The sequence below is a fragment of the Myiozetetes cayanensis genome, unplaced genomic scaffold, assembly GCF_022539395.1.
Source record: "Myiozetetes cayanensis isolate MyiCay16 unplaced genomic scaffold, myiCay2020 scf7, whole genome shotgun sequence".
NCBI classification, from domain to species: domain Eukaryota; kingdom Metazoa; phylum Chordata; class Aves; order Passeriformes; family Tyrannidae; genus Myiozetetes; species Myiozetetes cayanensis.
In genome coordinates, this window is record NW_026087964.1 from 40,162,582 (window position 1) to 40,170,194 (window position 7,613).

Here is a 7,613-nt window from a genome sequence, read left to right on the forward strand (position 1 = left end):
ATATTTTTGAACAACCATCAGTGAATTTGGACAAGCAGCAACTTTAAAGACAAGTCTTGTCACAGAATTACAGAATATTCTGAGCTGGAAGGGACCCACAAGGATCATCCCCAACAATCACACCATGTGCCTGAGAGCATTGTCCAAACGCTTCTCAAACTTAGACAGGCTTGATGGTGTGACCACTTCCCTGGGGAGTCTGTTCCAGTGCCCAGTCTCACTCTGGGTGAAGAACCTCTTTCTAATACTCAACCTAAACCTTGAATTAAATAAACATAGATGTCATGAAGTAGGTGGCAATGCCTTAACCCTATGCATGTTGTATAGGCCACAAGGACCTCTTCCATCTTTGTAAGGGGAGTGCTAACATTTCATAAAACACATTAAAAAAAAAAAATCATAGTTCAGAATGATAACACTCCATAATTCAGAAAACCAGACATCCCAGTGAATAAACCTTGTCCTACTTCAACACATACTTCAAACCTGCCATCTGACTCCTAGATGTAGACCTCCCAGGTCTGAGTGGATCCTAAGCCCACACTTCCGCAAAGCAAAAGTCCTGCTGAAGGACACAGAGAAATCTGAATTATGAGAAACAGCATCAGCCTGGCTGGCATGTGTCATACTGCCACTGCTCTTCCTAGTCCTGGGGCTGCAGAAGACAAGTTCTGCTTTCAGCCATCTGTTGATGCCATCATAGCACCCTTCAAAAGCACCACAAGCATATTCACAGCAACACTATTAAATACAGGCAGCAGAGGAAAGATTTGGAAGCAGCAGTATTTTCCTATTAGATTCTCATGTCTCAAAAAATGAGATGCTTGATGCCTGCCTTTCACTGATAGCTGGCCTACTACTTGGTTTTAAAAGAAATTATTTGCTGATGAAAAGCCAAGCAGCAAAATGCTGAATGTACTACTGTGTAATTTCATGTGAAAAGAGATAAAAACAGCCTATATCCTTGGATATTAAATAAATAATGATTTTCTAGTAGTTGTTTTATCTTCACACAGGTCTTCATTTACTGGTAGAGACAGGTCAGTCTCTAGTTTAAATAGGATTTCTGAAGTTTAAGTCCCTATTTCTCTTACAGTGCAGCTTTAGGTAAGCAAATGGCTAGTAGATCTTTTTATCAATATGCAAAAGGCAATGGTATACCAGACCTTATGGTGAAGCTCTCAGACTTGGTTTGTTGAGGGAAACAACAACAAAAAATGGCAATGATTCAGATGCAAAGAAACTAAAGAAGCATTACTCCTCCATGCATACACATATTTAAGCCTTCAATATCTTTGACCAGGGAGTATTAAGTGCTTGAATAAGCTTAAAAGGAAAGACAGGTTTGCTTGGACAAGTTTGTGGAATTGAAATCTAACAATTTTGTGTCAGGATTTATTTAATATAGATTTATAAATAAGGATTTATTTAATATAGATCACCTATGTGCAGTGTGTGCAGCTCTCCAGAAAACAGAAAGCACTGGGGGAGTTGTCAGTATATGCCCATTCTGTCACTATTCTCTCAATTATTCACATCTTCTGGCCTTTTGGAGTTAGACAGACCTTTGATTCAACCTTGTCTATCCACTGTGATGCTCTGAAAAAATGAACTCTTACATTTCATAGCTAATTTTCAGTGTAACCTTCTACATACAAAAAGTGCAATCTTCAATATAGGCGAGATGATGAAGAGTTTGTATTGTTGCTTGAGTCTCAACTTAGGAATAAAAACAAGTTACATCAAGTCCATGTTCAGTAGAGAGTTCCAATTTCTGAGTCAGCTACAAAGAAACTGCATTAATTGATATATGGGCCACCAAGAAGTAAGGAATAGTAAAGCAGAGAATCTAGGTTTGTCTATCTCCTAAAAGTAAATGAATAAATCATTCTCATTTAAGTCTTGTAGCTGTTCCAAACTGAAATTGCAGATTTCTGTCTACCAGATTTTAAGAGGTAGGATTCACCATTATTTGACTTCTCATAACATGAAAATTACTTTCTTCTACTTCAAGTAAGAAAATGATGGAAGGAAAGTAAGTGCCCTTGTTAGCAAATGCACTTTAAGTAAAATCCTAAAATGTTCCTTACTAATGAAAAGCATCAAGGAATCACTCCTGGTTGCATTAAAATGTGAAAGTGTTAATGGAAATAGATGTTTCTCATAAGAACAGACAAGAGGTTTTGGTCTTTCTTAACCATTTTATTACTCTTGACAATCACCAGCTTAGTTAGCTTTCTCATCTGTTGCAGTAGAAGTACCTCAAGGCTGCCGAGGCATGAATACCACAAGAATTAGTGTCTGCATATATAAGATTCTAAAATATAACAAAAACTCATCAAAAAATGTTGTGAAATCATGCCACAATACAGAAACTAGCTCCTAGAATGGTGTTTTCATTACAGTAGTTTTTGGGATGGATGCCTTTCCAGCTTGTTAACAAGACTGGTTTTAAATTGATGTCCGCCTGCTCATGTAATATCTCACTAAGAGTACCAAAAAGTGTTATCCCTTGGGGATGATGGACAGGGGGTGACAGTTCTGTGATTAGTCTGAATTCAGATGGAGCACTGTCATTCACGTGTGATATGTCTGCCTGGAACACCAAAGAATCACAGAATGGGTCAGGTTGGAAAGGACCACAGTGGGGCATCTGGTCCAACCTCCCTGATCAAGCAGGTTCATCCTAGGGCACACAGCACAGGACTGTGTCCAGATGCTTCTTGAATATCTCCAGCAAGGGAGACTCCACAACCTCTTTGGGCAACCTGTTCCACTGTGTATTCATCCACACAGTAAAGTTCTACCTCATGTTCAGGTGGAACTTTCTGTGCACCAGTTTCTGCCCATTGCCTCTTGTCTTGTTGCTTGGCATCACTAAGAGCCTGGTTCCATCCTCTTGACACCCTCCCCTCAGATACTTAGAGACACTGATGAGATCGTCTCAAGGCTGAACAGGCCCAACTCCCTCTCCTTGTAAGAGAGATGCTCCAGTCCCTTAATGATCTTCGCTGCCCTCCACTGGACCCACTCTAGGAGCTCCATGTTTTTCTTGTGCTGAAGAGCCCAGCATTGGACACAGCATTGCAGATGTGCTGATGTGGCCTCAGCAGGGCTGAGTAGAGGGGCAGGACCACCTCCCTTGACCTGCTGGCAGTGCTCTTCCTAATGCACCCCAGGATACCATTGGCCTTCTTGGCCACAAGGACACACTGCTGGCTTATGGACAGCTTGTTGTCCACCAGGACCCCCAGGTCCCTCTCTGCAGAGTTGCTTTCCAGCAGGTTAACCCCCAGCCTGTATTGGTGCAGGGGATTATTCTTTCCCAGGTGCAGGACCCTGCGTGTGCCTTTGTTGAATTTCAGATGGTTCTTCTCTTCCTATCTCTCCAACCTGTCGAGGTCCTTCTGAAGGGCTTCATAGCTGATAAAATCCACCAATTTTAAGGTAGGATGGAGCCCATTCTGGGAAAGATACTTTCTTTTCCTTTTTGGCACATTTTAATGCCGAGTAAAATTGCCTTCTTTTACAGGAATGTGTGCCATAAAACACAGTCATTGGGCCAACTGCTGCTCCTCTGCACCATTAGAGAACCAAAATAATTTCAGTAAGAATAAGCAAAAGCAACATATTGCCCAAAAGATGTGTGAGCACAAGCACTTACAAATCTTACAAGGCTGTAGCTTTCCAGAAAATGGTTATAACAAAAGGAAGAATTCAATTTCAACAAATGTTTTGATCATATCTGTACACGGAATAGTGAAAGAAACGCAAACAATATAATTTGCTTCTCACTCACTAGGGCCAATGAATACCATTAAATTACAAAGGCAGGAACTCATGCCTACAGGTGTTTTCTTCATGATCTTTTTTGGTTTGGTAAACTCCTACTGATCTTTCACTGCTGTTGACTCATTGTCTGTATGCCTTCCTGAGGAAATATCTCAATATCTCTATACCACTTGAGCCTGTACCTCTTCGAGTTTCCACAGGATTTTATGGTTCTGTAGCTGCCTGCTTACTTTCTATCAGTTCCAGTGAAAAAGAGCCTGAGGTCACAGAAAACAAGGAGCACTTCATGAACACCTTTGCTGTTGTTGTTTCTTTCAGGAAAAAAAAAAGGAGAAGAAAATGAGAAAAAAAGCTTTACCTAAGTTTGACTATTTTGTCTCTGTTTCTATGGGAACAAGAATAGATGAAGGAGAAACTGCCAGCCATCAGGTGGATTGCTGAAACTCCTGGCAAGGCAACTGGCTGCTGATGAGGAGCTTCAGGCTCCATTTGGACTGTCCATTGGTTTGCTAAATTTGAAATGTTTTCATCTTGCAGTGAGGATAAGAAGGGAATTGCATCAGGTTTAAAAAAAATGAAAATATTTTTCCATAGGATCTCTTAAAATCTTGTGACTACCATGACAAACTCATAATAAAATATTTTTTTTTTTTTATTAAGAGGAAGAACACAAAGACAAGTGAAACCTCCCTCCTCAGGTGATTGAATGCCCTTTTTGGATGGACTTTTTTTTCAATGTTCATAATACTTACAAAGTATGGAGACCAGTGGATATTGCCATCATTGTATACTAAAACATTCAGTTGAGTGAAAATAGATATGGGCTTAACAGGCCTGGGAAAAGAATGTCTTAATTATCCCCACCTCCCCAACCGTAGATCAAATCCCTATCACCATATCACACAGCTGTTCTTTTATAAAATTTAACCTTCTGGATCTAAGACTTCTACTTTTCTTTTCTATCCCCTTCTAGCATACCTTCTAGCTCTCTTGCAAAAAAAAATCCCTTATCTTCTTGTTATGCCATTCTCAGGCATCTCCATTCAACTTCCTACCCAAAAGCCCCCAGTTCACCAGCCTTTCTTCCCATGTGTCCATTGCTGCTGGCAAATGCTGTGACTCTAACCCTGGCTGCTCTGGCTTGCAGAGCCCCTTTCCCTTCTGTTCTCCTTCCTGCCTCAGGAGAGATCTCAGGGAGGAGACTTTGATGTACATGTAGCTATAATGACAGATGGTCTCTCTCAAATTCTGGGCTGAAACTTTGCTCTGAAAGGAAATTGATCACTTCGTTTTTCTGTACATCCCACTTCAGTTCATTTGGAAAATTTATTGTTCTCAAAATCAGTTTTTGTTTGAGGTTTTAGTGAAATAGCCGGATGGCACTTTAGGAAACATTTGTCTAGGATTCTAACAGATAGTAGAAAGTGGAACATGGTCTCCATCATCTAAGACTTCTTAGATTTTTGGATGAAGTCTAAACAGGATGAGATTAGTTCAGCTGATTAGAGCACAGTGCTAATAATGCCAAGGTTGTGAGTTAGATCCCTGTAGGGACCATTTACTTAAAAGTTGGATTCGATGATCCTTGTGGGTCCCTTCCAACTCAGAATATTCTGTAACAGAAGTTGCATTTACCAATAATCCATCCAAGCAAAGCTCCAAAGACAGAAAAATAGGGCATATGGAAAAGTTTGTCATAGTGCTAATGTAGTGAATTTCTTTTTAGGGCCTCTACCTGATATTGAGCATGTGAAAGGGAGAGTTTTTCAGGCTGGTGCCACAATGGGATATAAATGGGCTTAGTATAACTATGTGCAGTGGAGCTACGCTGACCTAATTTCTGGAAGCTGAGAATCTGGTCATCAACTTACATATCTACTGTTCTGTTTTTACTTTGCTTTGGAAAACACCAAATGTGAGCATTTAGCTACATTTTCTGACAGCAAAAGAGTGTGTAATATAAATTTCTGCATGAAAAACACTTTTTTTTTTTCTCAACAGTTCACTCCAACATTTCCAGATATATTTGCCAGCGTCTTACTTCTTTCTCTCTTTTTGCTTATAACATTCCACCCAAATTCCACCTCTCTCAGAAAAAATTCGCTGTCTTAGGCAACTAATAATTTTGTATTAAACATAACACAATAACTAATGGTAAAATAATAAGTCATCTTGCCTTATTATTGTCTTTAGGTTTTTTCCGTGCAAAAGAACATTTTGGGTTGGTATAATTTTACAAAGTTCAATAGACCTCTTCAGCATGGATTTACAAACCAATCATGACCTCAAGTGGCATGCTGTTCGTCTGAATAAAATACCTGCCAATGTACATTAGGATTGAAGTACTCCTGAGTTGCTAGGTGCCACAGTGTTCAGATCTAGCAGGTCTGCATTAAGTGTTTCCAAGATTATAAACAATGTGAACACATCTGTGCCTTAATAGTTTACATCTCCCTTTTAGCAGTCCTGCAGTCACATTATGAAAATATACTAGGAACACTGCCTAAGATCATAATTTTAAAATGACCTGTTTTGAAAATCAGTTAAGCCCTGTATGTTAATAGAAAATGAAAATCCAATGAATTGTTGAACTTTTAATAGGCAATTCTCTCTGTGTAGATTTTGTCCTTCTCAAAGGTTGGATGAAGAAACTAGGCTGTTCATTTGTGTTCAGGGTTGGCTTTCAGCTCTTTCCTCCTGAAAGGTGTCTTGTGAGAAACTGAAATCTGCATCAGGCAAAGGTTCTCAGTGTTCTCTGAGAGGATCAGACTATAAATGACACTGTATATGACTTTCAGACATTAAAAAATAATTCATAAAGCCCTATTTGAAATGCTGCCTGTGTTGGGCTTGTTTGGGGTTTTTTTTAATTGCAAAAGCAATTTCATGGTGTTTTGAAGAACAGGTACTACAGATAAATAATGGTCTCTAAACTACCAGGGAGATACAGAAAATAATACCTATTTTCTTTCAAATAACACTGCTAAAAGCCACTCTTCGTTGACATCCTAAGATGTAGGCTCTGATGTAAGGAAAGAACTGTGGCAAATTATGCAAAGTGCACACTTTCCATTAACTTTGCCAGGTGTTAGCCTCAGGGAGACCTGCTTATGGACTGGGCTCTTGAGGGCCTGATCGTTCATATTTGTTGCATCCTCATGGGTGAACCAGAACTTTACCAAGGACAGTAGACTGTCTAAAAACTTTCCACTTATCCTGAAAATTATCCAGCTAAAATGAAGGTCCACTGCTTAGCCACCTTCAGTCGGAGTGGTACAATAGGCCCAATGAAATTTCAGTCTTCTCCTTCTGCTGAAGGAGAGCAGGTTATATGAGCTAAGTGCATGTATAAATATATGTAAAGGTATGAAACTGCTCATGGGGAGATTTTCAAAAGAATAAAATGGATTTGGAAGCATGAATTCAAAATCTTTCACTGAAATTTGCCTTTATCTGTCGTTCTTTTGGTAACAGCAACTGGTAGCCATCAAAGTTCAGCAGTAAGCACATCAGCTTGCAGGAGTTCAGCTGTAGACACCGACACCAAGAATCACACATGCACAGGTACAAAGATTAGAAGTGCAGTTCAGTCTGTGCTGGAAAAAGCAGTTCTAATAGTTTACCTCTTTAATCTGTTTTCTGTCTCAGCAACTCTGAGACTGATTAGGTGTAACTTTATTAGAAAAACATTAATGCAGTTTCTTATCTGAAATTATCGACATAGGAACAAAAAAGGCATTATTGCTCTCACCTTCCCCATTTTACTTGTTTTTCTTTGATGAGTCAGCTTTTCATTTGCTTTAAACAGGAAGGCTTGCTAT

General features: G+C 39.5%; 1 non-coding gene across 1 annotated transcript; it reads right to left on the reverse strand.

Annotated features, from left to right (window-relative positions):
- Nucleotides 1–267: 267 nt before the first annotated feature.
- LOC126652206 (U6atac minor spliceosomal RNA) lies at nt 268–382 on the reverse strand. The gene has a single exon (XR_007631901.1). It is a non-coding gene; the product is annotated as a U6atac minor spliceosomal RNA (small nuclear RNA).
- Between the last annotated feature and the right edge of the window lie 7,231 nt (nt 383–7,613).